Genomic DNA, 23,185 nt, shown 5'->3' on the forward strand with positions numbered 1-23,185 from the left:
GCTTGGAATGAAGAAGAATATGAATGGTAGTCCATTTGCAGCAGAAGGGAAAGCACAGGAGATTATTCCCCAGTTCACTTGATTTTTACCTGATGATTTACAAGGTATGTAAATTAGGAGACAACCACAGAAGGTACATTTAATGACATCTTAATGCATCATGGAATTTACGACAAGGCATGAATAGCTTGTGCACTCAACCATTGGAAGCAGATGCTGCAATAATTCTACTTAATACTTAGAAGCAAAGTAAAGCATATTGTTTTTTGTACAAATGTTTATGAAACATTAATAAGAATAATATGCACCATTCAATGTTGAACATATAATCTGAAATCCTTTCCTATAAATATTTATAAAGGAGACAGTTTTGGTCTTAACATAAATTGATTTCAAGCCCAGATTCTAAGATGCTGCATGATTTTCTTTCTCTTGGTACATATTTAACTAGAGTAAGACTAACTGACTCATAGGCAGCATCACTTTTTACTGTACCTATTTAGTGAAAGCCTAAAGGAATTGCTTTGAATCAATTCATAAAATAGAGTCTCAACAACAATAGCTCAGTTAGTGGCTTGGAAATGGAACTTCTACTATTGTGTTAGCTAGTAACTGCTGTGTTTGGAAGAAATAATGAGCTTCATTAAGCTCAAGGAAGTACACAGTTTCTAAATTATGTGGTAATAGTTGATATTTAAAATATAAATGATTTTAAAAATGCCTTTTTCATCAATGCCTGAAGTGTTGGCTTGGTTATTCACAATGCCCAATTATGGATATGAAAGGGGATAGGATATATTTGCGAAAAAGCTCTACGTTCCAGTATTACAGTAAATTTGATTTACTGTTCGAGGGTGATAGTTCTTCACTGCTGACTGCAATGGCAGGGCTCTTAGTCACACTATTTTCTTTCTGGCAGTATCTTTTCTATTTCCAATTGTATCAAGTTTCTCTTAATGACTATTACTAGCCAATGTCAGGGTTCCCCCCCTCTTTAATGGAGGAACTGTTTTAGAGAAATGGGATACTCTTAACTGACTTTCTTCCAGTTAAAATGGTCCTAATTGCTAATTGCTGTTCAGCATTGTGGCACTGTCTATCCTTAGCGTCCTAAGTTTGGTGGAAAATGTCAAGATTATGAAATGAATCATTTTTATAACTTTATTTGTGTAAGTATTTAAATATGGAGTAAGGGTAACATGACAAATTTAACCTTCTCAAGCAATACGGTGAATTTTGAAAAGCATCAGATGAAATGTGAGTCTTGGGAAAAGTGAAAAAGGCTTTATGGTCTAAAGAATATCTCACAGCAAGGAAGGAGAGAAAGGACAGATTGAAGGTGTTCAGAGCTATCTATAGGAGTGATTTTTCCTTATCAGCACCCCTTAAATCCGTCCAACCCATTTTAACACAATGTGATTGATTATTTAAATCAGCCTTGAAACATTTTATAATAACATAATGATGTCTACAATTCTCTAATCCATTACCTCATGTCTTATCATTTAAAAATGCTGATATTTGTAAAATCTTCTCTGAATGTTGTATTTATATTAGATTTCCAAATATCATTAAGCACATAAAATATCCAAATCTAAAGAGATCTCTAATCATGTCTTAGAAAAATTATTCTACCTCTTAGAACATTTAAAAGCCTGTTTTTGACCTACCTTTGTCTTATCAACTGCCAGAAACTGAGAAATTATAAAACAGTATTGATGAGTTTTCTTATTTTTCCATCATTGTGTATCTGCATCACATTACAGACTTGTTTAACATAATTATATTTTTAACAAATTTTATCTCAACCACATCTCCCTGTGAAGTAAATTGTATAACCAAAGTAAATGTTCACAAGATAGTACTAAAAATAATGTAGTTTTTAGGCATATATTTGTTTTAACTGGTATGAACTAGGATAAGTTGAATTTAGATCAGAAAATAACAGAGATTATCATAAAATAAAGGATTCAGAAATGTTTGAATTTTCTCAATATCATAAACTTTGTTTTGCTCTGGGAAGAGAAAAAAACAAGCAAATAGTGAATATATGCTACAACCCACAAGACTGGAGAGAGGCAGAGATGATAATTTAAACAAGTTTTTTTTTTTTTCTTTTCAATGTTCAGTTTCCTTTAATGACCCCATCTCCCTGAAGGGCAGGTGCAGGCAGCTAGGCTATGGCAAGAGATGTTCACTTGAAGATCTTGCCCTGATTGAAAGCTTTGCCCATGTGCTGGAAGGCCCCCTCCCAGGAAAAGTACTCTTGAACCAGCACCTGGGTCTCCTTGCTGCCAGGATCCAGTTTTCGCCATGTATATGATTCATAGTCCACCTGCCAATCTGGACTCAGCAGAAAGGCAAGCTCCTGGCCTCTGAAGACCCAGACTCCAGAAATGGAGCTGCTATTGTTGGTTCCAAAGAGGATGACACTGGCAAAGGCATTCTTCCTCAGTTTGTCCAATCACTGAAACATTCCAGGGATGAGGTTGCAGCTCATGAAATTCTGGAGAGCTCTTCAGGAAAGCAGTACTCAGCATACCACAAGGACCAGCCATCCTTATCAAAAGGCTCCCAAAAATATGGCAGAGCCACAGAGAGCATATCTTCATTGGAGTATTTGCATTTATATTCATCCAACACAAAGGCACTCCTAGGCAGGTGAGCAAAGGGGTCCTTGGCCTTGGGCTCAGCAGCCAGTGCCTGCTCACATTCATCCATCTGCTCCTCTGGAGCTGGGGCAGCTGCCTTTTTCTCCTCTTTCCACTCAGCCTGGGGCTTCTGCTTCTCTTCCCGTGAACCTTTCTCTTTCCGTGGAGTGTCCTTTATAGGCTGGCTCTTTGCAAACTTCTTAGCACCAGACTGAGTCATCTTCTCACCAGTTTCACCTCCCCCAAGACAGCCCGGAACTGGGGCTGGTTAATGCAGGTGAGGAACCAGCAATTGGTATTGGGAAAGGCCTGGCAGAAAGAAGGCTCCAAGACCTGTTTACAGAGCCACAACAGGGTGCAGACAACTGTGATGTCAGCCAATGTCACTAATTCGGGCGCCCACCAGAAAAGTCCTTGTTTTCAAGTGAGCATCCAGCAGCCCCGGTATCACCTCACCTCTTCCTTTGCATTCTCAGTGGCCTGTTTGTTGTGGTGCATGATGCCCACGGTACAGAACACCCAGGTACTGGCTGGATGCACTATGTCACTATCAGCAAAGCTCTCCCACTGCACCACCTGGGCTGCTGCCTCTGGAGTACCTCCCCACAGCTCCTCGTTGCTCACCTAGTAGGCGATGGCATTGCTCTCAAACACACAGAATCCATCGTCACCCTCAAATGCTGAAACCTTGCCGGTAGAAAATTTGCGGAGAAATTCAAGGGTGCCATTGGTTTGGCGGGAGTGGAAATGGGGTGGTGCGGAAAGCACACGGACCTGAGCCCACTTTACTGAGCAGCAATGGGGGCCTTGACGGCCCTCCAGTTTTCGGGATGTGTGTACAGGGTCCCATCCGCCAGGGTGATTCTGCGGAGAAAGGGGGTGGTGTTTCGTTGCTGCCACAAAATAAGCCGCCAGGGAGAGAAGGCTTGAACAAGTTTTAAAGTGAACCTAGGATGGGAATATTTCAGAGCCCAAGTGTGTTCTAGTTCTAATAAGTGTCTTTCTTTTAAGGCTGTGCTCTTTATTCTGTCATTAAACTATGGACATGAACAACCTTACAGGACTTGACCCCCATGCCAGCCCTTTTATTCAAACACACTGGATCATATGACTCTAGCAGTCACTGAAGTATAATCCTCCTCTTCTAGATGATCATTACCATCATTTGTGATCTGAGGTAAGAGATCCTACTGTCTTCTAGTACATGTCCCCAATCCTTCTTGAATATGTCCTTTATCTGCTACTCCAACTGGAGTGTGGCAGATACCAGAATGGCAATAGTAGCAGGAGGAGGGAATGAACAATTTTATATATTCTATTGAATTAATGTTCACTGCAAACACATTTGTAGAGATTAAGGAAAACGCATAAGGAGGTTAAGTATTTGTTCAAAGTCACACACTTATGACATGATGAAGCTGGTATTGGGCAAGTTTCTGAGGTCAAAGCTTACGTTTTCTCATTAGATCACACTGGTAACAACATGAAGGTATAGCAAAGATGTCCTCATATATGTAACCCCCTAAAAGTATTCACATGGTCATTGCCATGTCTACCATAATTTCTGGTTTCATCTAGGATGGATCAATGATAATCAGGGCATCATACCATTTAATTTGGTAATAGTTTATAAACTAACCTTGAAATCTTGCATTAGTCTGGGAAATCAACCAAAAGAAAATATAAGTATTTCTCAAAGATAGTTTTCACTGGGTCATTTTGAAATATGAAAACAAATAATCAAGGCTCTGTAGGCTAAAGTTTCTGACCAATTACTTCTTTAAGAGTTTATCTTCTGTGGAACGTTACTCTTATACCTGATGTTTGGCATTGAATAAAAGTTTGAAAAAGAGAATTAGCTGGGGGTAGTAAAGGAATAAATGATTCTAGGAAAAAGCTTGAGGAAATGTCAAACTGAGATTATAGATTGCTGGAGCTGCTCTTCCTATAACTCATTTTCCTGGATATTCCTTTTGACAAGCCTTCATAAATATTGTCTTTGTCTCTTCAATTGAAGTTCAAATTTCTGAAGTTTAGAGGGCAAATAAAGTGTTTTGTTAACACTATATCTTTGATGTCTCTCATATAGTTGCTACTTAAATATTCTTTAAATATTAATGAACAAATGAATATGAATAGAAAAGTAAACTTTGACTCCTGTATAGGGTATATTACAGCATATTTGCTTAATGAGTAGCTGTCCTTTAAACATGAGTATAAGGAACAAAAATAAAATCTGTGGAGCAAAGATATATTAATCAGAATAGTCTTTAAAAACTTTGAAAATTTATATGTGTTTGAGAATGTGCATGTTGCAAGTAGGCATGAAGTTTAGTGTTTTTTACAGTTTGGTTATGAGGTATGCCTTGAAACAATACAGGAATTTTCAGAGGTGAAATAATTATATTATGAGACCTATAATCTAATCAGTGGATTAATCCATTTGACAGATTGGTAATTTGAAAGGAATGTTGTACTGGGTGACACTTGTAGGCAGGTAGGGTAGGGTGTGACTGGAGGAATTGGTTTCTGGGGGTGTACTTTTGGGGATTATATTTTGTCTCTGCACCTCGCTTACTCTACATCCTTGCTGTCATGAACTGAGCTTCTTTCCTCTGCCATAGCCTTCTCTCTTAAAGTTCTTCTCACTTTAGGCCTAGAACAATGAAGTTGGTCAACTGGAGATTGAACCACTGAAGTCATGAGTTCAAAATAAACTTTTTCTCCTCTAAGTTGTTCTTATCAGGTATTTTGGCCAGAGTTATGCAAATCTAACATAGTGTTTATGGGAATACAGCCTACACAGTGGGTTTTCTAGTGTTCATTCTTTGTAACATTGGATTGGACAATATTCACATTATGCTTTTATTGTCAGCTCTAAGGTATAGGCAATTTAGAACCACCTCTTACCTTAGGGAATTGAGAAGAAACTCCTGGATGCTCTTTCATCATACCAAAGCTGATAGCAATGATAAGGGTGAAGGAAGGTGTCAGAAGCCCTGGGCTCTCATATTGCTTCTGATGATAGAAAAAGTGAGGCCATTAGTGTTGAGTAGGAGCTAGAAGCTTCAAATGATGGATTTGCTCAGGGATCCTAAATTTTATTCTTTACTTGTATCACAATTATTAAACTTCTAATCAGTAATTATTATTTATATTGTAAATCTATTTTGATAAAATTTATAAATAAATTTACATTGTAAATCTTTTTTGATAAAACAGTATTTAATAGAAATGCATTATGCTTTAGATATCAGTGAAAGCTAGGGATTTCTCATCTGAATGAAGATGCAATAGATTCATTTCTTGTTGCTCCTGAGAAGTACAGCTAAAAAACCTGGAGATTATATACAAATCAAACAGAAGGAACCTCTGAAAGAAGAGAAGAGGGCAGACAGCTATGGACCTTGCGCCCAAGGTATAACACAGAGAAAGTTCACAGGTTTTTCTTCCTTTATGCCTCATATATTCATCATATATCCAGAACTAGGCACTGAACAAGAAAGCAACTTTGAAAACTCAAAGGGAACATACTAAAAACAAACTTGCAAAACCCAATTTAAAAAAACGAAGTCTTTCACTTTAGCCAAAGCATCTGAAAAGGTTCATCTGTAAGAAAGAAAACTTCTGGACAGTAACTTTCCTGTCCAAACCAAATGCCATGGCAAAAAACTCCAATCCTACCCACCTCTGTTAGCAAAACCTGAGCAGGGATTATAGACTTGTAGCACTACTGTCCATAAGTGCACCCCACCCCCAACTCTTGTTCTGGATTTCCTGGAAAAGTGAAAAAGAGTATGACTAAAAATTCTTCAAATAAATAATGGCCAAATATTCCCTAACTTGGCAAAAGACATCATCTACAAATTCAAGAAACTGAGTAAACCCTCAACATCATAATTCCAAAGAAAGCCATGACAAAAGAAAGCATGATTCAATTTCTGGAAAATAAACACAAGATACAAAAGAAAAGGACCCCTTTCCCTACAGAAGAAAACCAAGGCAACTGTCCCAGACTTCTATCTTCATTCCTGAAATACCCTTCAGGAATAAAATTGTGATCAAGAAATTCTCAAGTGGACTATCATGCTAAGTGAAATAGGCCAATCGCAAAAAACCCAAGGCTGAATGTTCTCTCTAATATGTGGATGCTAACACACAATAAGAGTGGTGCAGGAGGAGAAGAGAAGTTCATTGGATTAGACAAAGGGGATTGGGGGAGGGGTGGGGTGGGAGTAAGAAAGACAGTAGAAGGAATTGGACATAACTTTCGTTGTTCACATATGAACACACTACCAGTGTAACTCCATATCAAGTACAACCACAAGAATGGGGAGTTATACTCCATGAATAATGTATAAATGCACTCTAATGTCATGTATATCTAAAAAAAAATAAAAATCTAAATAAAACAAAGAAAAGAAAGTTCTTAGTGAAGGAAACTGAGAATTTGTCACTGGCATATTTGCTCTAAAAGAATGGCTAATAGTAGGTTTTGAAACAAAATGAGCATAAAAAGAAGAAAATCATGGAACATGAAGACAAAGAAAAAAACAACTGAAAAAAGTAAAAATATGAGCAAACACATACTTTCTAAATTTTGCTGAATGACTAAAGCAAAGTTATAACACTTGTTAGATATCGTTCTCTTTACATGCTGAAGGAATATTTAAGCCTCTTCTATTACCAACTAAAACAGGTAAAGGAACTCAAAAAAAGGTAAGAGTTTTTCTGTGACTACTAAAGAGTTGATTTTAGTGTTGATTATGCAAACATGATAAAATGGCATGAAACTATTCACCACATATCAATTTCCTGGTTTTGCCATGGTGCTATGCTTAGGTAAATATAACTGGTGGGGGAAACTGGGTGATGGGTATGCCAGATCTCTGTGATACTTTTGCAAATTCCTCTCAATCTCTAGTTATTACAAAATAGTATTTAAAAGATAAATTTTGTGGTATTTATGCTTGTTATATATTTTCTTCTTTGAAATCCACTTACTGGACACAAAGAACTGCTCCAGGTTATTCATTTTGACTTGTATAGAGATTGGTCTTGACCCATCACTTCATCTGTGGAGTTCACAGGATGGAGACATGTTGTAGGACATGTTTAGCTTCCATTCTACCTGATATTTAAGAGGTCAGCATGAAATTTAACCAGTAAGTAAAATTTTGAAATGAGAATGATACTTTCTAAGCTAGCATTTAATCAGTGGAACTGTCTCTTTGTAGCTTCACACAAAGAATTAGCTCAGTGAAATTTAGTGTTATATATACAACCAATCTATTAGATATAAAAGAAAATGCTGTGGAAATATATAATTAAGATACCTCCTAATAATAATAATAATAATAATTTTTTAATGTTATTATGTTTCTTGCAGATTAAACATACCATCATTAAAGTTTGGAACAGTTCTGCAATGTAGGTATTATTTTTTCTGTTTTCTTATCAGTGATAAGAAAATTTAAATAACATGCCCAGGTTTATATATCCATCTACTTAGTGGCCAAAAATGGCATGGTATTGGCACTAAAGTAGACAGACAGATCAGTGGTACAAAATAGAAGACACAGAGACAAACCCACATAAATACAGTTATCTCATACTAGACAGAGGCACAAAAAACATACATTGGAGAAAAGATAGCTTATTCAACAAAAGGTGCTGGGAAAACTGGAAATCCATACGTAACAAAATGAATTAAGCCTTTATCTCTCACCCTGCACAAAAAGCAACTCAAAGTGGATCAAAGACTTAGGCACTAGAACAGAGACCCCATGCCTAAAACAGGAAAAAGTAGACCCAAATCTTCATCATGTTAGCTTAGGATCTGATTTTCTTAACAAGACTCCTAAAGCACAAGATGTAAAATTAGAATCAATAAATGGGATGGATTCAAACTAAAAAGCTTTTTCTCAGGAAAGGAAAGAGTAACCTGAAGTGAGAGCCTACAGAACAGGAGAAAATCTTTACCACATGCAACTCAGATACATCACTAATCTTCTGAATATATAAAGAACTCAAAAAGCTTAACAAGAAAAAAACAAAAACAAAACAAATAACCCAATCAATAAGTGGGCTAAGGAAATGAACAGACACTTCACAGGAGAAGAAATACAATTGATCAACAAAACATATGAAAAAATGTTCATCATCTCTTGCAATTAGAGAAATATAAATCAAAACTACACTGAGATTCCATCTCATTTCCATCAGAATGGCAATTATCAAGAATAAAAGCGGCGGGCCAAGATGGCGGACTAGAGGGCGGCTGCATTTCACGCTGCTCCAGGACGCAAGATTCAAAAGAGGAGATAGTGAGAGACTTGGGACCAACTCAAAGCCGCCGGGTGAGTCTCTCCTGTTGGGGAGGCGTCACGGATGGGGCGGTAGCCCCGGAACACAGGGAATTTGTGAAGTGGAGTTGGTCGGCGAGACGCCCCTCCCCCCGCTGGAGCGGTAAACACGGACAACTGGGATCATCGTAGAGGAGGCGGCTCAGCATAGCGCTTGGACTCGAGCAGCCGCTGGGGCTCCGGGTGGCTGCCTGGGGAGGACCTGCGTGGCGAGCTGTTTGGACCCAGAGTGACCGCTTCCGAACACCGGGGGGTTGCCCAGAGGAAGAGGAGAGGCCCGGCGGGTCGCTTGGGTCTAGGAGTGACTGCATCAGAGCCGCGGGCGGTTGCCAGAGGAGGAGCTGCGTGGTGAGCTGTTTGAACTCAGAGCGAGCGCTCCTGAGCGCCGGGGGACTGCCCGGGGGAAGAGGAGGAGCGCGGCGTGTTGCTTGACCTGGGAGTGACTGCATCAGAGCTGCGGGCGGTTGCCAAAGGAGGAGCTGCGTGACGAGCTGTTTGAACTCGGAGCAGCTGCTCCAGAACACTGGTGGCCTGCCTGGAGGAGGACAGCGGTGGGACGCTTAGCCTGGGAATGACTGCATCAGAACCACAGGCGGTTGCCAGAGGAGGAGGCGAGTGGTGAGCTGATTGGACTAAAAGCAACCGCTCCTGAACACTGGTGGCCTGCCTGGAGAAGGAGCGTGGTGAGTCACCTGGTCTTGGAGCCACCGTTCCTGAACACCTGGGGGGCTACCCCAAGGAGGAGGAGGAGGAAAAGGGTGGGTCATTTGGACTTGGAGTGACTGCCTAGGGCTACGGGTGGTTGGCGGGAGGAGGAGACCCGAAGTGAGTTGTTTGAATTCCTAGTGACTGCATCAGAAACTGGGCGGCTGTCCGGAGGAGGAGGGGTGTGGCGGGTCTCTGTGTCTCGGAGCTATTGTACGGGGCTCCAGGTGGTGGCTCAGGGGAGGGGCTACATAGCCAGGCGATTGGTGCAGAGCAGGGTCCCAGGAGCTAGGGGTGGCTTCTTGCTGGAAGAGCCGCACAGAGACACGCCTAGGGGCGGAGTGAAGTTTAGAGGGCGGCGGGCAGATTCTCTGGGAGAGGCAGCCTAAGGAGACTCACCTGCGAAGGGTGAGGCTCCCAGGCCCAGGATGTAGGTCCGGGCCCCTGGGATCATTGCAGAAGAAGACAGCCCAGCCCAGGTGGTAGTTGTAGATTGAGGGGAACCTCTAGGAGGGCAACTGACTAGCGAGACGTCCCCACCGAGTGACTCTTCCCGGCCAGGGGAGGTTTTCCCACAGGGACGGTAAAGCCAGAGACATAGGCACAAACAGGCCTTGCCTCAGCCCACAGTCTACTTCCCCATTGGATGACCATTGGTCAACAAGTGGAGGCACCTCCACCCACTAGCAGGGAATATACGCCACCTGAGGGTTACCACACCTAGAGAGGCAGCTTCTTCGTGGAGCTCTGCATTATCAACCTCCTCCAAGACTTCAGGCTACTGAAGGATAAGAGGGGATATACTAGCAATCTTCAGGGACATTATAAGTTGATAGAGGAAATCTGCAATATCTTAATGACCCACTAATCCCTGAACAATATGAGAAAACAAGGGAAGAAAATGCCCCAAACAAATCTAGATGTTACATCAATAAAATCCAATGACAGCATGGCAGAAGAAATGACAGAAAGGGAGTTCAGAATGTACATAATTAAAATGATTAGGGAAGCAAACGATGAGATGAAAGAGCAAATGCAGGCATTGAACGATCGCACCAATCGACAGTTAACAGAGCAAATTCAGGAAGCAAAAGATCATTTCAATAAAGAGTTAGAGATACTGAAAAAAAAACCAAACAGAAATCCTTGAAATGAAGGAAACAATAAACCAAATTAAGAACTCCATAGAAAGCATAACCAATAGGATAGAACACCTGGAAGACAGAACTTCAGATATTGAAGACAAAATATTTAACCTCGAAAACAAAGTTGAACAAACAGAGAAGATGGTGAGAAATCATGAACAGAATCTCCAAGAACTATGGGATATCATGAAAAGGCCAAATTTGAGAATTATTGGGATTGAGGAAGGCTTAGAGAAAGAAACCAAAGGAATGAACAATCTATTCAATGAAATAATATCAGAAAATTTCCCAAATCTGAAGAATGAAATGGAAAATCAAGTCCAAGAGGCTTATAGGACTCCAAATACACAAAATTACAACAGACCCACACCAAGGCACATTATAATGAAAATACCTAACATACAAAATAAAGACAGAATTTTAAAGGCTGTGAGAGAAAAGAACCAAATTACATTCAGGGGGAAGCCAATACGGATATCAGCAGATTTTTCAATCCAGACCCTAAAAGCTAGAAGGGCCTGGAACAACATTTTTCAAGCTCTGAAAGAAAATGGATGCCACCAAGAATCTTATACCCAGCAAAACTTACCTTCAAATTTGACGATGAAATAAGATCATTCCATGATAAACAAAAGCTAAAAGAATTTACAAAAAGAAAGCCAGCATTACAGAACATTCTCAGCAAAATATTCCATGAGGAAGAGATAAAAAACAAAGAAGCAAATCAGCAAAGGGAGGAATTATCCTAAAGGAACTGTCAAATAAAGGAGGAACCAAGATGTGTCAAAAATTTTAAATATGAACCAAATGACTGGGAATACAAATCATATCTCAATAATAACCCTGAATGTTAATGGCCTGAATTCATCAATCAAAAGACATAGACTGGCAGATTGGATTAAAAAGAAAGATCCAACAATATGTTGCCTGCAAGAGACTCACCTCATAGAAAGAGATAACCATAGACTAAAGGTGAAAGGATGGGGAAAAGCATACCATGCACATGGGCTCAGCAAAAAAGCTGGAGTATCCATCCTCATTTCAGATAATGTGGACTTCAAGCCAATGTCAGTCAGAAGGGATAAAGAAGGACATTTCATACTGCTTAAGGGAAGCATAAATCAGCAAGATATAACAATCATAAACATCTATGCCCCAAACAGTGGCTCATCCATGTATGTTAAACAAATCCTTCTCAATTTTAGAAACCAAATAGACCATAACACAATAATACTAGGTGATTTTAACACGCCTCTTTCACCACTGGACAGATCTTCCAAACAGAAATTGAACAAAGAAACCATAGATCTCAATAACACAATCAATAATTTAGACTTAACAGACATTTATAGAATATACCATCCAACCAAGAGCGAATACACTTTCTTCTCAGCAGCACATGGATTCTTCTCTAAGATAGACCATATATTATGCCACAAAGCTAATGTCAGCAAATACAAGAAGATAGAGACACTACCTTGTATTCTATCAGATCATAATGGATTGAAGTTACAAATTAATGAAAGAGTAAAAAACAGAAACTACTCCAACACCTGGAGATTAAACAATATGCTACTATATGATGAACGGATAACAGAAGATATTAGGAAGGAAATTAAAAAATTCTTAGAGGTAAACGAAAACAAAGAAACAACATATCAAAATCTCTGGGACACTATGAAAGCAGTACTTAGAGGAAGATTTATTTCATGGAGCGCATTTAATAAAAGAAGTAAAACTCAAAAAATAAATGACCTAACACTACAGCTCAAAGCCCTAGAAAAAGAAGAACAGACCAACACCAAAAGTAGTAGAAGACAGGAAATAGTTAAACTGAGAGCTGAAATCAACGAAATTGAAACAAAAGAAACAATACAAAAAATTGACAAAATAAATAGTTGGTTCTTCGAAAAAATAAACAAAATTGATAAACCTTTAGCCACACTAACAAAGAGAAGACGAGAGAAAACCCAAATCACTAAAATTCGGAATGAACAAGGAAATATCACAACAGACACGACCGAAATACAAAACATAATTAGAAGCTATTTTGAAAATCTATACTCCAACAAAATAGAAAATTTCGAAGACATCAACAGGTTTCTAGAGCCATATGAATTGCCTAAACTGAACGAGGAGGACATACACAATTTAAATAGACCAATTTCAAGTAATGAAATAGAAGAAGTCATCAAAAGCCTTCCAACAAAGAAAAGTCCAGGACCAGATGGGTTCTCAGCCGAGTTCTACAAAACTTTTAAAGAAGAACTCATTCCAATACTCCTCAAAGTATTCCAGAAAATAGAAGAGGAGGGAACTCTCCCAAACTCATTCTATGAAGCCAATATTACCCTGATTCCTAAACCAGACAGAGACACATCGAGGAAAGAAAATTTCAGACCAATATCCTTAATGAACATCGACGCAAAAATTCTAAACAAAATTTTAGCAAATCGCATACAAAAACATATTAAAAAGATAGTGCACCATGATCAAGTAGGTTTCATTCCAGGGATGCAAGGTTGGTTCAACATCAGAAAATCAATAAATGTCATTCACCATATCAATAGACTTAAAGTCAAGAATCACATGATTATTTCAATAGATGCAGAAAAAGCATTTGATAAAATACAGCATCCCTTCATGTTCAAAACACTAGAAAAAATAGGGATAGTGGGAACATTCCTTAACATTGTAAAGGCCATCTACGCTAAACCCATGGCTAATATCATTCTAAATGGTGAAAAACTGAAAGCATTCCCTCTAAAAACTGGAACAAGGCAGGGATGCCCTCTTTCACCACTTCTATTCAATATCGTCCTTGAAACTCTAGCCAGAGCAATTAGACAGACCAAAGAAATTAAAGGGATACAAATAGGAAAAGAAGAACTCAAACTATCCCTATTTGCTGATGATATGATGGTATACTTAGAGGAACCAGGAAATTCCACCAGAAAACTTTTAGATCTCATAAGTGAATTCAGTAAAGTAGCGGGATATAAGATCAATGCACATAAATCTAAGGCATTTTTATATATAAGCGATGAATCTTCAGAAAGAGAAATTAGGAAAACTACCCCATTCACAATAGCTTCGAAAAAAATAAAGTATTTGGGAATCAATCTCACAAAAGAGGTGAAAGACCTCTACAATGAGAACTACAGAACACTAAAGAAAGAAATTCAAGAAAACCTTAGAAGATGGAAAGATCTCCCATGTTCTTGGATAGGAAGAATTAATATTGTCAAAATGGCCATACTACCAAAAGTGCTATACAGATTCAATGCAATTCCAATTAAAATCCCAATGATGTACCTTACAGAAATAGAGCAAGCAATTATGAAATTCATCTGGAAGAATAAAAAACCCAGAATAGCTAAAGCAATCCTTGGCAGAAAGAGTGAAGCAGGGGGTATCGCAATACCAGATCTTCAACTCTACTACAAAGCAATAGTAACAAAAACGGCATGGTATTGGTACCAAAATAGAAAGGTGGATCAATGGTACAGAATAGAGGACACGGACACAAACCCAAATAAATACAATTTTCTCATACTAGACAAAGGGGCCAAAAATATGCAATGGAGAAAAGATAGCCTCTTCAACAAATGGTGCTGGGAGAATTGGAAATCCATATGCAACAGAATGAAACTAAACCCATATCTCTCACCATGCACGAAACTGAACTCAAAATGGATTAAGGATCTCGGAATCACACCAGAGACCTTGCATCTTATAGAAGAAAAAGTAGGTCCAGAGCTTCAACATGTCGGCGTAGGACCAGACTTCCTCAACAGGACTCCCATAGCACAAGAAATAAAAGCAAGAATTAATAACTGGGATAGATTCAAACTAAAAAGCTTTCTCTCGGCAAAGGAAACTATCAGCAATGCAAAGAAAGAGCCTACAGAGTGGGAGAAAATCTTTGCCAATCATACTTCAGATAGAGCGCTAATCTCCAGAATCTATAAAGAACTCAAAAAACTCTACACCAAGAATGTAAATAATCCAATCGACAAATGGGCTAAGGAAATGAATAGACACTTCACAGAAGAAGATCTACAAGCAATCAACAAACATATGGAAAAATGTTCAACATCTCTAGTAATAAGAGAAATGCAAATCAAAACCACCCTAAGATTCCATCTCACCCCAATTAGAATGGCAATTATCAAGAATACAACCAACAACAGGTGTTGGCGAGGATGTGGGGAGAAAGGTACACTCTTACATTGCTGGTGGGGCTGCAAATTAGTGCAGCCACTCTGGAAAGCAGTGTGGAGATTCCTTAGAAAACTTGGAATGGAAACACCATTTGACCCAGCTATCCCACTCCTTGGCCTATACCCAAAGGACTTAAAATCAGCATATTACAGAGATACAGCCACATCAATGTTCATAGCTGCTCAGTTCACAATAGCCAGATTGTGGAACCAACCTAGATGTCCTTCAATTGATGAATGGATAAAGAAAATGTGGTATATATATACAATGGAATATTACTCAGCCATAAAGAATGATAAAATTATGGCATTTGCAGGCAAATGGATGAAACTGGAGAATATCATGCTAAGTGAGATAAGCCAATCTCAAAAAACCAAAGGAAGAATGATATCGCTAATAAGTGGATGATGACACATAATGGGGGGTGGGAAGGGTTAGTGTTGGGGTTGGAGTTGGGTTTAGGGAGGGGGGCAGGAATGGAGGAAGGAAGGACTGTATAGATGGAGGGGAAGGGTGGGAGGGGAGGGGGGGAAGGGAAAAAATGGCAGAATGAATCAAACAACATTACCCTATGTAGATTTATGATTACACAAATGGTATGCCTTTATGCCATGTACAGACAGAGAAACAACATGTATCCCATTTGTTTACAATTTTATAATAAAAAAAAAAAGAATAAAAGCAATAATAATAATTGTTGGAGAGGATGTGTGGAAAAGATACACTCATACATTGCTGGTAGGAATGCAAATTGGTTCAACCATTATGGAAAACAATATGGAGATTCCTCAGAAAACGTGGAATGGACCCACCATTTGACCAAGCTATCCCACTCCTCGTTTTATACCCAAAGGATTTAAATTCAGCATACTACAGTGATGCAGGCACATCAATGTTTATAGTAGCTCAATTCACAATAGTTAAACTATGGAACAAACCTAGATGCCCTTCAACAGATGACTGGATAAATAATATGTGGTATATATACACAATGGAATAACCCTCAGCCTTAAAGAAGAATGAAATTTTGACATTTGCAGGTCAATGGATGGAACTAGAAAATATCATGCTAAGTGAAATAAGTCAATCCCCAAAAACCAAATCTGAATATTTTCTCTGATATGTGGATGCTGATCCATAGTGGTAGGGGGAGGGGAGAGAAAAATGAAGGAACTTTGGATTATGTAGAGGGGAGTGAGGGGAGGATTGTGACGGTGGGGATGGGAAGGACAGTAGAATGAGACAGACATTATTACAGTACATGTATGTATGATTACACTAGTGGTGTGACTCAGCATTGTGTACAGCCAGAAGAATGAGAAGTTATGCTCCCTTTATATACAATGTGTCAAAATGTATTCTACGGTCATGTATAACCAATTAGTACAAATAAAAAAAAATTTAAATTTAGGAATGAGGAAAAAAACAGTTGATTTAAAAAAAAAATACCCTGGGAATGCAAGTTCGCAGTAAAAGATAAGAGTGGGATTAAGACACACTAAAATTGGTATAGGTTTTTTTTTTTCTTTTTTTTTTTTTATTATTGTACACAAATGGGATACATGTTGTTTCTCTGTTTGTACATGGCATAAAGGCATACCATTTGTGTAATCATAAATTTACATAGGGTAATGTTTGATTCATTCTGTTATTTTTTTCCCTTCCCCCCGCCCCTCCCACCCCTCTTTTCCCTCTATACAGTCCTTCCTTCCTCCATTCTTGCCCCCCTCCCTAAACCTAACTCTAAACCTAACACTAACTCTTCCCACCCCACATTATGTGTCCTCATCCACTTATTAGCGATATCATTCTTCTTTTGGTTTTTTGAGATTGGCTTATCTCACTTAGCATGATATTCTCCAGTTTCATCCATTTGCCTGCAAATGCCATAATTTTATCATTCTTTATGGCAGAGTAATATTCCATTGTATATATTTACCACATTTTCTTTATCCATTCATCAATTGAAGGACATCTAGGTTGGTTCCACAATCTGGCTATTGTGAATTGAGCAGCTATGAACATTGATGTGGCTGTATCTCTGTAATATGCTGGTTTTAAATCCTTTGGGTATAGGCCAAGGAGTGGGATAGCTGGGTCAAATGGTGGTTCCATTCCAAGTTTTCTAAGGAGTCTCCATACTGCTTTCCAGAGTGGCTGCACTAATTTGCAGACCCACCAGCAACGTATGAGTGTACCTTTCTCCCCACATCCTCGCCAACACCAGTTGTTGCTTGTATTCTTGATAATCGCCATTCTAATTGGGGTGAGATGGAATCTTAGGGTGGTTTTGATTTGCATTTCTCTTATTACTAGAGATGTTGAACATTTTTCCATATGTTTGTTGATTGCTTGTAGATCTTCTTCTGTGAAGTGTCTATTCATTTCCTTAGCCCATTTGTCGATTGGATTATTTGCATTCTTGGTGTAGAGTTTTTTGAGTTCTTTATAGATTCTGGAGATTAGCGCTCTATCTGAAGTATGATTGGCGAAGATTTTCTCCCACTCTGTAGGCTCTTTCTTCGCATTGCTGATAGTTTCCTTTGCTGAGAGAAAGCTTTTTAGTTTGAATCTATCCCAGTTATTAATTCTTGCTTTTATTTCTTGTGCTATTGGAGTCCTGTTGAGGAAGTCTGGTCCTACGCCGACATGTTGAAGCTCTGGACCTACTTTTTCTTCTATAAGATGCAAGGTCTCTGGTCTGATTCCGAGATCCTTAATCCATTTTGAGTTTAGTTTCGTGCATGGTGAGAGATATGGGTTTAGTTTCATTCTGTTGCATATGGATTTCCAATTCTCCCAGCACCATTTGTTGAAGAGGCTATCTTTTCTCCATTGCATATTTTTGGCCCCTTTGTCTAGTATGAGAAAATTGTATTTATTTGGGTTTGTGTCCGTGTCCTCTATTCTGTACCATTGATCCACCTTTCTATTTTGGTACCAATACCATGCCGTTTTTGTTACTATTGCTTTGTAGTAGAGTTGAAGATCTGGTATTGCGATACCCCCTGCTTCACTCTTTCTGCCAAGGATTGCTTTAGCTATTCTGGGTTTTTTATTCTTCCAGATGAATTTCATAATTTCTTGCTCCATTTCTGTAAGATATATCATTGGGATTTTAATTGGAATTGCATTAAATCTGTATAGCACTTTTGGTAGTATGGCCATTTTGACAATATTAATTCTTCCTATCCAAGAACATGGGAGATCTTTCCATCTTCTAAGGTTTTCTTGAATTTCTTTCTTTAGTGTTCTGTAGTTCTCATTGTGGAGGTCTTTCACCTCTTTTGTGAGATTGATTCCCAAGTATTTTATTTTTTTCGAGGCTATTGTGAATGGGGTAGTTTTCCTAATTTCTCTTTCTGAAGATTCATCACTTATGTATAAAAATGCCTTAGATTTATGTGCATTGATCTTATATCCCGCTACTTAACTGAATTCACTTATGAGATCTAAAAGTTTTCTGGTGGAATTTCCTGGTTCCTCTAAGTATACCATCATATCATCAGCAAATAGGGATAGTTTGAGTTCTTCTTTTCCTATTCGTATCCCTTTAATTTCTTTGGTCTGTCTAATTGCTCTGGCTAGAGTTTCAAGGACAATATTGAATAGAAGTGGTGAAAGAGGGCATCCCTGCCTTGTTCCAGTTTTTAGAGGGAATGCTTTCAGTTTTTCACCATTTAGAATAATATTAGCCATGGGCTTAGCGTAGATGGCCTTTACAATGTTAAGGAATGTTCCCACTATCCCTATTTTTTCTAGTGTTTTGAGCATGAAGGGATGCTGTATTTTATCAAATGCTTTTTCTGCATCTATCGAAATAATCATGTGATTCTTGACTTTAAGTCTATTGATATGGTGAATGACATTTATTGATTTCCGGATGTTGAACCAACCTTGCTTCCCTGGGATGAAACCCACTTGTTCATGGTGCACTATCTTTTTAATATGTTTTTGTATGCGATTTGCTAAAATTTTGTTGAGAATTTTTGCGTTGATGTTCATTAGGGATATTGGTCTGAAATTTTCTTTCCTCGATGTGTCTCTGTCTGGTTTAGGTATCAGGGTAATATTGGCTTCATAGAGTGAGTTTGGGAGGGTTCCCTCCTCTTCTATTTTATGGAATACTTTGAGGAGTATTGGAATGAGTTCTTCTTTAAAAGTTTTGTAGAACTCAGCTGAGAACCCATCTGGTCCTGGACTTTTCTTTGTTGGTAGTCTTTTGATGACTTCTTCTATTTCATTACTTGAAATTGGTCTATTTAAATTGTGTATGTCCTCCTCGTTCAGTTTAGGCAATTCATATGGCTCTAGAAACCTGTTGATGTCTTCGAAATTTTCTATTTTGTTGGAGTATAGATTTTCAAAATAGCTTCTAATTATGTTTTGTATTTCGGTCGTGTCTGTTGTGATATTTCCTTGTTCATTCCGAATTTTAGTGATTTGGGTTTTCTCTCGTCTTCTCTTTGTTAGTGTGGCTAAAGGTTTATCAATTTTGTTTATTTTTTCGAAGAACCAACTATTTATTTTGTCAATTTTTTGTATTGTTTCTTTTGTTTCAATTTTGTTGATTTCAGCTCTGAGTTTGACTATTTCCTGTCTTCTACTACTTTTGGTGTTGGTCTGTTCTTCTTTTTCTAGGGCTTTGAGCTGTAGTGTTAGGTCGTTTATTTTTTGAGTTTTACTTCTTTTATTAAATGCACTCCATGAAATAAATCTTCCTCTAAGTACTGCTTTCATAGTGTCCCAGAGATTTTGATATGATGTTTCTTTGTTCTCGTATACCTCTAAGAATTTTTTAATTTTCTTCCTAATATCTTCTGTTATCCATTCATCATATAATAGCATATTGTTTAATCTCCAGGTGTTGGAGTAGTTTCTGTTTTTTACTCTTTCATTAATTTGTAACTTCAATCCATTATGATCTGATAGAATACAAGGTAGTGTCTCTATCTTCTTGTATTTGCTGACATTAGCTTTGTGGCATAATATATGGTCTATCTTAGAGAAGAATCCATGTGCTGCTGAGAAGAAAGTGTATTCGCTCTTGGTTGGATGGTATATTCTATAAATGTCTGTTAAATCTAAATTATTGATTGTGTTATTGAGATCTATGGTTTCTTTGTTCAATTTCTGTTTGGAAGATCTGTCCAGTGGTGAGAGAGGCGTGTTAAAACCACCTAGTATTATTGTGTTATGGTCTATTTGGTTTCTAAAATTGAGAAGGATTTGTTTAACATACATGGATGAGCCACTGTTTGGGGCATAGATGTTTATGATTGTTATATCTTGCTGATTTATGCTTCCCTTAAGCAGTAAGAAATGTCCTTCCTTATCCCTTCTGACTGACATTGGCTTGAAGTCCACATTATCTGAAATGAGGATGGATACTCCAGCTTTTTTGCTGAGTCCATGTGCATGGTATGTTTTTCCCCATCCTTTCACCTTTAGTCTATGGGTATCTCTTTCTATGAGGTGAGTCTCTTGCAGGCAACATATTGTTGGATCTTTCTTTTTAATCCAATCTGCCAGTCTCTGTCTTTTGATTGATGAATTCAGGCCATTAACATTCAGGGTTATTATTGAGATATGATTTGTATTCCCGGTCATTTGGTTCATATTTAAAATTTTATTTATTTATTTATTTTTTGACACATCTTGGTTCCTCCTTTATTTGACAGTTCCTTTAGGGTAATTCCTCCCTTTGCTGATTTGCTTCTTTGTTTTTTATTTCTTCCTCATGAAATATTTGCCGAGAATGTTCTGTAATGCTGGCTTTCTTTTTGTAAATTCTTTAACTTTTGTTTATCATGGAAAGATTTTATTTCATCGTCAAATTTGAAGGTAAGCTTTGCTGGGTATAAGATTCTTGGTGGCATCCATTTTCTTTCAGAGCTTGAAAAATGTTGTTCCAGGCCCTTCTAGCTTTTAGGGTCTGGATTGAAAAATCTGCTGATATCCGTATTGGCTTCCCCCTGAATGTAATTTGGCTCTTTTCTCTCAAAGCCTTTAAAATTCTGTCTTTATTTTGTATGTTAGGTATTTTCATTATAATGTGCCTTGGTGTAGGTCTGTTGTAATTTTGTGTATTTGGAGTCCTATAAGCCTCTTGAACTTGATTTTCCATTTCATTCTTCAGATTTGTGAAATTTTCTGATATTATTTCATTGAATAGATTGTTCATTCCTTTGGTTTCTTTCTCTAAGCCTTCCTCAATCCCAATAATTCTCAAATTTGGCCTTTTCATGATATCCCATAGTTCTTCCAGATTCTGTTCATGATTTCTTACCATCTTCTCTGTTTGTTCTACTTTGTTTTCAAGGTTAAATATTTTGTCTTCAATATCTGAAGTTTTGTCTTCCAGGTGTTCTATCCTATTGGTTATGCTTTCTATGGAGTTCTTAATTTGGTTTATTGTTTCCTTCATTTCAAGGATTTCTGTTTGGTTTTTTTTCAATATCTCTAACTCTTTATTGAAATGATCTTTTGCTTCCTGAATTTGCTCTGTTAACTGTCGATTGCTGCGATCATTCAATGCCTGCATTTGCTCTTTCATCTCATCATTCAATGCCTGCATTTGCTCTTTCATCTCATCGTTTGCTTCCCTAATCATTTTAATTATGTACATTCTGAACTCCCTTTCTGTCATTTCTTCTGCCATGCTGTCGTTGGATTCTATTGATGTAACATCTAGATTTGTTTGGGGCATTTTCTTCCCTTGTTTTCTCATATTGTTCAGGAATCAGTGGGTCATTAAGATTTTGCAGATTTCCTCTATTGACTTATAATGTCCCTAAAGATTGCTAGTGTATCCCCTCTTATCCTTTAGTAGCCTTTAGTCTTGGAGGAAGTTGATAATGCGGAGCTCCACGAAGAAGCTGCCTCTCTAGGGTGGTGACCCTCAGGTGGCGTATATTCCCTGCTAGTGGTCAGAGGTGTCTCCACTTGTTGACCAATGGTCATCCAAAGGGGAACTAGGCTGCGGGCTGAGGCAAGGTCTATTTGTGCCTGTGTCTCTGGTTTAACCATCCCTGTGGGAAAACCTCTCCCGGTAGGGAAGACTCACTCAGTGGGAATGTCTCGCTGGTCAGTTCCCCTCCTAGAGGTTCCCCTCAATCTACAACTACTGCCTGGGCTGGGCTGTCTTCCTCTGCAATGTTCCCAGGGGCCCGGACCTACCTCCTGGGCCTGGGAGCCTCACCCTCCGCAGGTGAGTCTCCTTAGGCTGCCTCTCCCAGATAATCTGCCCGCAGTACTGGAAACTTCGCTCCGCCCCTAGGCGTGTCTCTGTGTGGCTCTTCCAGCAATAAGCCACCTAGCTCCTGGGACCCTGCTCTGCACCAATCGCCTGGCTATGCAGCCCCTCCTCTGAGCCACCACCTGGAGCCCTGTACAATAGCTCCGATACCCAGAGATCCACCACACACCTCCTCCACCAGACAGCAGCCCGGTTTCCAACGCAGTCCCTAGGAGTCCAAGCAACTCACTTCGCGTCTCCTCCTCCCGCCAACCTCCAGTAGCCCTAGGCAGTCACTCCAAGTCCAAGTGACCCGCCCTGTTCCTCCTCCTCCTCGGGGTAGCCCCCCGGGTGTTCAGGGACAGTGGCTCCGAGACCAAGTGACCCACCGCACTCCTCCTCCAGGCAGGCCACCGGTGTTCAGGAGCGGTCGCTTTGAGTGCAATCAACTCACCACTTGCCTCCTCCTCTGGCAACCGCCTGTGGCTCTGATGCAGTCACTCCTGGACCAAGCGACCTGCCGCGCTCCTCCTCTTCCTCCAGGCAAACCCCCCGGTGTTCAGAAGCGATTACTCTGAGTCTAAACAGTTCACCATGCAGCTCCTCCTCAGGCAGCCGCCCGGAGCCCCAGTGGTTGCTCCGAGTCCAAGCGCTGTGCTGAGCCGTCTCCTCTACGATGATCCCAGTTGTCCGAGTTTACCGCTCCAGCGGGGGGAGGGGCGTCTCGCCGAGCAACTCCACTTCACAAATTCCCTGCGTTCCGGGGCTACCGCCCCATCTGGGTCACCTCCCCAACAGGAGAGACTCACCCGGTGGCTTTGAGTTGGTCCCAAGTCTCTCACTATCTCCTCTTTTGAA

General features: G+C 39.2%; 1 pseudogene; it reads right to left on the reverse strand.

Moving 5' to 3' along the window:
- Positions 1–2,194: 2,194 nt before the first annotated feature.
- Positions 2,195–23,185, reverse strand: part of LOC124994205 (elongation factor 1-gamma-like) — a 99,499-nt pseudogene continuing 78,508 nt past the window's right edge.

This window comes from Sciurus carolinensis, chromosome 10 (genome assembly GCF_902686445.1).
Source record: "Sciurus carolinensis chromosome 10, mSciCar1.2, whole genome shotgun sequence".
NCBI lineage: Eukaryota > Metazoa > Chordata > Mammalia > Rodentia > Sciuridae > Sciurus > Sciurus carolinensis.